This window comes from Microtus pennsylvanicus, chromosome 11 (assembly GCF_037038515.1).
Source record: "Microtus pennsylvanicus isolate mMicPen1 chromosome 11, mMicPen1.hap1, whole genome shotgun sequence".
NCBI classification, from domain to species: domain Eukaryota; kingdom Metazoa; phylum Chordata; class Mammalia; order Rodentia; family Cricetidae; genus Microtus; species Microtus pennsylvanicus.
Window position 1 is genome coordinate 91,426,352 of NC_134589.1, and position 8,372 is coordinate 91,434,723.

The following is an 8,372-nucleotide window of genomic DNA, read 5'->3' on the forward strand; positions in this document are numbered from 1 at the left end:
CCTTATCACAGCAGCAGACAGCAAACTAAGACATGCTACCAGCCCCCAACAGCTCTGTGGGAAGTCTTAGATCCAACAAGGGCAAAGATTCAACTAAGACGGTATGAGTAGGAATTCCAAGACACACAAAACATTGTGAAAGGACTAGATAGAAGAAGGAGGAGAATCTTGTTCTCAGGGCACTGAAAACATGTTCAAAAGAATCATGACAAAATTTCTCAGAGTTAGAGGAAAGGACTCTAATACAGAAGAACTTCAGAACACCAAACAGTCAGGACTTCCCCCCCAAAAAAGAATCGCCATCATCATATTGAAACACTAAATATACCATACAAAGAAAGCTTATTGAAAGCAAGATAGAAATACCAAAACACATATAAAAGCAAGCCCATCGTGGATTCCATAGTTCACAGCAGACTCACTGCCATAGGTGCTGGAGTTGAGCCCCTGAAATAAGGCTCGGAGGAGGGTGGGGACCCAGAGAGCATGCACAGAGCTCCAGAGGGCCAGAGGGCCTCTTATAGTGAGTTCATGCAAAGATAATCATAATGCAAAAAAGAAAGGAAGTCATTAAACCATGTTTACTGAAGAGTCCAAGAATAAGAATGTAAAAATGTAGATTCCAGAAGTAAGAAAGTAGAAATAAAGAAATATAAAGTTGTAAGCCTAGGAGAATGAGAACAGGCTGTCAGCAGCTTTCTCAGCAGCTCAAGGATTAACTATTAACAGTGGGCTACTCTGCTTTACAACCCATAGCTATATTTGCGAGACTGAAGTGGCCCTCTGCAAATTTAGGGTGACACCACAATCTGAGGGTCAGCTTTTAGATAACATTCCGGCCATCCATGATTAACGATGGATATAAGCTGAGTTAACTTTAAGAAAATGGATATACATGACCTCTGGGTTATGCATTACCCCTGCTATGTGAAACTGGCAGCATCAAAGGGGAGAGCACAGGGCTTCAGTAAACATCACCTGGGAATACCAGGGAAGACAATAGATTAAGTACAAACCACTAGTTTAACTGAAAAACTCTTAATGGAAATTGCAAAGAAGAGCAGTTTGTATCTGTAAAAATTTGAGATTGTAAAAATTCCTTTGTTCAGACCTAATACTTGGTACTCCCTACTATAAAAAGGTGAGATTCGGTGGCCAAAATCAAAAACACTGATGACAACTTATGCTGGAGAGGTTGTGAGGAAAAGGGAACACATCTGCATTGCTGGTGGGAATGCAAGCTGGTACAACCCCTTTGGATGTCAGTGTGGTGATTTCTCAGAAAATTAGGAAACAACCTTCCTCAATACCCAGCAATATCACTTTTGGGTATATATTCAAAGGGTGCTCAATCGTGCCACAAGGACATGTGCTCAGCTATGTTCATAACAGCTTTGTTTGTCATAGCCAAAACCTGGAAACAACCTAAATGCTCCTTGAATGAAGAATGGATAAGGAAAATGTGGTACATTTGCACAATGGAGTACTACACAGCAGAAAAAATAACGACAGCTTGAATTTTGCAGGAAAATGGATGGAACTAAAAAACATCATTTTGAGTGAGGTAACCCAGACCCAGAAAGACAATTATCACATGTACTCACTCATAGGTGGTTTTTAAACATAAAGCAAAGAAAGCCAGCCTACAAACCACAATCCCAGAGAACTTAGACAACAATGCAGACACTAAGAGAGACTTACATAGATCTAATCTACATGGGAAGTAGAAAGTAGAAAAAGACAAGATCTCCTGAGTAAATTGGAAGCATGGGGACCTTGGGGAGGATTGAAGAGGGGAGGGGAGAGACAGGGAGGGGAACAGCGAAAAATGTAGAGCTCAATAAATACCAATAAAAAATGTAAAAAAAAAGAAAAAGAAATCCTAAGACAGCACTCATACATAAAATGTAAATAAATAAACTTTAAAAAAAAAAGGTGATATTCGGAAGCTGTGCTTTGCCACAACCTTACAAATCCATCTCTGGCTGTGGTCTCAGCTAGCTGATAAGCTTTTTGTGCCCCATGGAGTTTTGGTTTTTTTTTTTAACTTTTTCCTGGAATTGTTTGCTTCTGGTTTACTACACTTTGGTGGTCTGTCCCCATATTTGAGCAACCCCTGTGAACCCAACATACAAGGAACAGATGTTTTGCTTAGTAGATCACCAGAGAGAAGAAAGAAAAACGGACAAGGAAGTAGAGATAGAAAAACACAGGAACTTGCAAGCCCGTGCATCCCAAGAAGCCACACATTCCCATATCCCTGAGGCAGAAACGTGTGTCGTGCAGATCTTTCCCCCAGAGGCGTGGTCGAGGGTCAGAGTGCTCTTAGACACAGGATGTTTCCTTCTCAGACAAGGCTGTTGGCAATAACTTACAGCTAAAACAGTAAAACACAGGAATGCCTAGGAGGCTGAATTTCAAGTTCTGAAAGACAAGAACCAATAATCTAGAGCTGCCCACCTGTACTCGGCAAAGCGGTGAAACAAAAACTTTATTTGATTTAAAAAAAGGAAAAGAAAAAAAATAGGCTAAAGGGCTTGATGATTGCTAAGCCGTTACAAAGATAGCTGAAGGAATTCTTCAGTTTCAGAGGGGAAAAAATCATCCACAAGACTGCAAAAAGAATAGACTGGGGTTGGAGAGATGACAAGGCAAGAGCACTTGTTCCTGGGAAGGACCTGGTTTTGGCTCCCAGAACCCACCTGGCAGTTCATAACCATGCATACCTCCAGTTTCAGGAATCCAACTCTCTTCTGACCTCAGAGGGCACCAGGTACATATACATACATGTAGGCAAAGCACTCATACATGTGAAAATAAAACACTTTTTAAAGTAATTTTATGTGCATTGGTGCTTTGCCTGTGTGTATGTCTGTGTGAGGGTGTCGGATCCCCTGGAACAGGCAGTACAGACAGATGTGAGCTCCCATGTGGGTGTTGGGACTTGAACCTGGGTCCTCTAAAAAAGCAGCCAGTGCTCTTAAGCCCTGAGCCATCTCTCCAGCCCCCCAAAATAAAATAATTTAAAAGAAATAATAAACCATGATAGAGTAATAATTAAAAGCAAGAGGAGGGGGAAAACAAACATTACAAAACCATTAAAAGGACAGAAATCAACACACACCTTTCAATAAGAACTCTAAGTATCTGGACTTGAAAAAAGGAACCATCTATATGCTGCCCCTGAGAAACTTATCTCACCGCAGAGGACGGACGTTACCTTCCAGAGAGAGGACTGGGAGGCCGGCAGGGGCTGCTCCTTTAACACCCGACAAAACAGACTTCAAACCAAAGCTAGTGGGGAAAATAATAAAGACCACTTCTTACTGATTACAGGCCGCCAAAAGGACTTTACAGTTCTAAACGTATGCCCCACAGGCGCACCCAATTCCATAAACCAAACACTATTAAATGTAAAGCCACGGGTTAACCCCAGAATCATAGTAGTGGGTGAATTCCATGCTCTTCCCACAGCAGCTGGAAGGTCATCTTGACAGAAACGGAGAAGCCCTGAATGACATCACAGGTGACATGGACTTGACATTGGTAGAACACGGCGGAGTAGACCGTCTTCTCATCAGCCTATGCAACTGTCTCAAACAAATGTGGGAAAGGTGAGGTAATTCCTTGTGTTCTCTCTGATTACAACAGAACAAGAGAAAGCCTGGAATATACACAAACTGAGGGAGATTAAAGCTCGCAACTGAAGGGCTCCTTGAAGAAACCAGGAATTTAAGAATTCTTAGAACTGAATGAAAATGAAAACGTGGTATATCAAAACCATGCAATGCAATAAAAGTAGTCCTAAGAGGGAAGTTTTTAGCTCTAGGTGCCTACATTAAGAAACAAGAGAGCTGGGTGGTGGTGCCAGCATTCGGGAGGCAGAGGCAGGTGAATCTCTGTGAATTTGAGGCCAGCCTGGTCTACAGAGTGAGTTCCAGGACAGCCAAAGCTACACAGAGATCCTGTCTAGAAAAACCAAAAAAGGGGTGGGGTGAGGGGATGGAGAGGCAGCTTAGTGGTTAAGAACACTCATTTGTAGGTGTGTATTTATGTGTGTGGGGGGGGGCAGTGTATGAATACAGATGCCCAAAGAAGCCAGAAGAGGGCACTAGATGTGTGGAACTGGAATTGCAGATTGCTGAGAACTGCCCTGCTGGTTGGCTGAGTACTGAACTCTGCTCAAACTGCTGAGCCATCTCCCCAGTCCCATGATTACCTTTTGTCTAAGGATTTGGGATTTAGCTTGTTCTTTCTTCAGGGCTCTAAAATATATCATTAAGTTATTTGAAACCTTCTCCTCTTCTTTTTTCATCTTTCTCCTCCTCTTCTAAGACAGTATCACTTTATAGCCCTGGATAGCTTGGAACTCAGATGCAAAGACCCACCCTCCCAGTTAAAGGCATGCTCCACTCTGATCTCCTCTTTTTAAAAATACTATTCTATGCGTATGACCGCTCTGCCTGAGTGTGCGTCTGGACACCACTTGTGTGCCTGGTGCCCACAGAGGCCGGAAGACGGCCCTGGATCCAGTAGAGGTAGAGGACCGTGCGGGACATCATGTGGGTGCCTGGGAACTGGCCGGGGCTTCTAGGAGAGCAACATGATCTCTTAGCTGCCCAGCCACCTCTCCAGGTCCACACATGCACAATTTCAACAAATAAGATCGATTTTAAAAACTCAGGGTAGAAACTAATGGGAAGAAAACAGTTTAAAGACTCAATGAAAGAAAGACTTAGTTTTTTTTGGAAAATAAACAAGATTGACAAACTCATAGCTGAATTAACCAAAAAAACAGAAAGAAGGCCCAAATTAATTAGAGAGAAAAGGAACCACTGTAACAGACCAACGTAGTTCAGAAAACCATCAGCTCTGACGTTAGAAACATGTTCTGAGACTAGAGAGGTGGCTCAGGCACTAAGAATTTTGATCCAAACCCAGCAACCAAACTCTTTCCATGAGACCTTTAGCAGAGTGGGAGGGGCACACGAACCCTACCCCTAGCTGTTCCTGACTGCTGGGGGACGGGGCAGTTAGCTGGATATGAGAATAGCAGGCATCTACTGGGGAAAGACGCTCCAGAGGGTGTAGGAAGGGAATAAGAGGTGACACTGAATTCTTTTTTTTTTTTTTCGAGACAGGGTTTCTCTGTGGCTTTGGAGCCTGTCCTGGAACTAGCTCTGTAGACCAGGCTGGTCTCAAACTCACAGAGATCCGCCTGCCTCTGCCTCCCGAGTGCTGGGATTAAAGGCGCGCGCCACCATCGCCCGGCGTGACACTGAATTCTTAATTCAAATCTGGACCGATATATATATAGGGATGATACTCTTCTTCCAAAGGAAGGAAGAACATATTAACCCGTTTGCTACCCTGAGTCACAGATTTCAATGCTTAAATGTGGAAGCAGGTGGGCATTTATTTATTTCTCTTTCCTGCCCTCTTGCATGTTACATTTAAAATCAGGCAGAATTCTCAAAGTGGGATCCCCAACTAGTACCAGTAGTGGCTTCTAAAACCTTGATAGAAGTTTAGATTTCCTAGGGCTAAGGTCTTCGCTCAGTGACATAATGTATTTCGTATATGAAGATCTGGGTTAAATTTCTAATACCCTCCCTGCAAAGAAAGAAAAAGTAGTGTAGATTCTTGGGCCCTGTCTTGGTTATTTTCCCATTGTTGTGATAAGAGACCATCACTGAGACAACTTATAAAAGAAAGTGTTTAGTTTGGGGCTTGCAGTTTCGAGGATTAAAGTCCATGACCGTCATGGTGGAGAGTATGGTAATAGGCAGGCATGGCTTTGTAGCCAGACTTTTCTTCTGACTGTCAGCTCACAAATAACAACACGGAGACTTACTAATTATGAGAGATCGGCCTTAGCGTAGGCTCATCCCACTGGCTCTTATAACTTAAATTAACCCATTTCTATTCACCTGTGTGCTGCCATGTGACTCGTGGAGTTTACCTCTTCTCTCACACGCCTTGCTCCCTGTGTCTGCTGGCAACTCCACCTTTCTTCCCAGAGCTCTCTCTGTCCAGAAGCTCCTGCCTCGACCTCCTGCCTAGCTATTGGCCACTTATCTTTTTATAAACCAGTCACAGTGACACATCTTCACACAGTGTAAAGGAATATCCCACAACATGGCATGGCCCTGGAGCAGCAGCTGAGCTCTGGCATCTGAAGTCACCAGCATGAAACAGAGAGCGCAAACTGGGAATGAATGGCGCTTGCTTTTAAAACTTCAGAGGCCACCCCCAGTGACATACATTCTCCAACAAGACCTAGCCCTTCCCAAACAGTTCCACCAACCGGGAACGAAATATTCAAACATGAGACTTTGGTGGCCATTCTCACTTAAACCACTGCTGCCCACCCAGGGCCCACTGAGTTGGCAGCTAGCCAGTGGCCTCTGGACTGGGCTCAATCCAGCCGTGGTGTTATTAGCGCTGTTTCGGGTGCTCAGGCACAGCTAACTGCAGTGGCCATGCTCGTGGATAGGCACATCTGAGCGCGTTTGTCATGTGGAGGATGGCTTCTTTCTGAGAAGAGTTCTCCAAAGAGCCTGGCTGTGGAACTCACCCTGGCCCTTAGCTTCCCCACCCCTAAAGCAGATGGTCTTTCTCAGCTATGCTTCCCTTTCTCACAGCCCCTCCTCCCCCAAAGCGACAGCAGCCGCATACCTCTGGCTGCCATTCTGGGTGGTTTCTTGATGCTTTCTCGGGTGGCTGTTCTGTAGAATGGCACAGTTCTTTGATCCCCATGGTGGAAACCTCCTTAGGCAGTACCACATCTCCTGCTCCCCACAGCCACTGCTCAAGGGCTCCTCTCCCCCTTTCTAATTGGTGACGTCCCTCAGGATCCCATAATTCTGAACTTTTGCTTCTGTAGCCCGCCATCCTTGAGTCTTTCCTCATCCCCTGCCCTCCCTCCCACCAGGTCCTCAACTACTGTTTTACTAAGCCCAGAGTGATCCTTGCAGGCTCTAGCAGGCCTGAGCGTGGCAAAGGTGACTCTGCCAGGTCTAGCCCTCCCCCATTTCCTCTCCCTTGCTAAGCCATCGGATCACATCCCTAAAGCTGGCCCCCAAGGTCCATTCCCTTATTTGGCCACTGACTCATTCCTGAGACTAATCACTAAGGCCAAACTATCAAAACATCAAGGTCCAGCAATCAAAATTCATTATTTTGACTAACCTAATTCAAATACCCAATCAGAACTTCCCAAACGTGTCTTGGCTCATTCTAACACAGACCTCCTCCTTTTCCCTCTTAAAGTGCACAGCAATTTATAGCAGTTTCTGCCCAATTCAGATTCAGCCAACATATATATTTTTTTTGCTTTGCTTACTTAATAAACGATCTCTTTGTTCGGTTTGTGATTGGAAGTTGGTGTTTGGGTGTGGTCTGTGCCTACTCCAGGGTCCAGAGGGGAGCACCCTGCACTACATGGGCCTTTCAATGAGCTCTCTCATCCCTCAAAGTCTTGCCCTAGGGTTCCCTAATATTCTGTGCTGTGAACAGCCATTCCCTACCACTGCTGCAGTGGGGAACAGGTTTACCTCACAGTCTGTAGGAGTAGCCCCTAGCCTACATTACCCCCAGGCTTCAACTGTGGGACCAGGAGGCAAGGCTGCAGCAGGATCAGGTCTACAGCCAAGAGAAAGCCTGGCCAGGTGAAGAGGCGCCAAACTGCAATCCAACCGTCAGGAAGCTGAAGACCTCAAGTTGTAGGTGGCATGGGCTATATGGCGGGTTCTACTTTGCTTCCTGTTGCTGTAACAAGCACCGTGACCAAAAGCAACTTATTTGTCTTACACTTCTAGGTCTCAATCCATCATTAAAAGAAGTCGGAGCAGGAAGTCAAGGCAGGATGGTGGACTGCTTGCTGGCTTCATGGCTTGCTTGTTCCCTGGCTTATGTTCGCTAACTTTCTTATATAGCCTAGGTCCACCTACCTTTCCATCATCCACCCAGAGAGGGCTGAATCCCCTCAACCATCAATTACACCAATCCCTCACAGATATGCCACAGACCAGTCAGATCTGGGCAATCCTGCCAGTGTGCCTCCCTCAGATGATTCTAAGCAGTGTCAAGTTGACAGCTGACGCTAATTAAGACACAGGGAGCTGGGCAGTGGTGGCGCACACCTTTAATCCCAGCACTCAGGAGGCAGAGGCAGGCGGATCTTTGTGAGTTCGAGGCCAGCCTGGTCTACAAGAGCTAGTTCTAGGACAGGCTCCAAAGCTACAGAGAAACCCTGTCTCGAAAAAAAAAAAAAAAAAGACACGGGGAGACCCTTTATCAAAACCAACAAAAAACGGCCTCTGAATAAATAAGAACAAATAAACTGAGTAGGTTACAAAGAACAAGGTAAA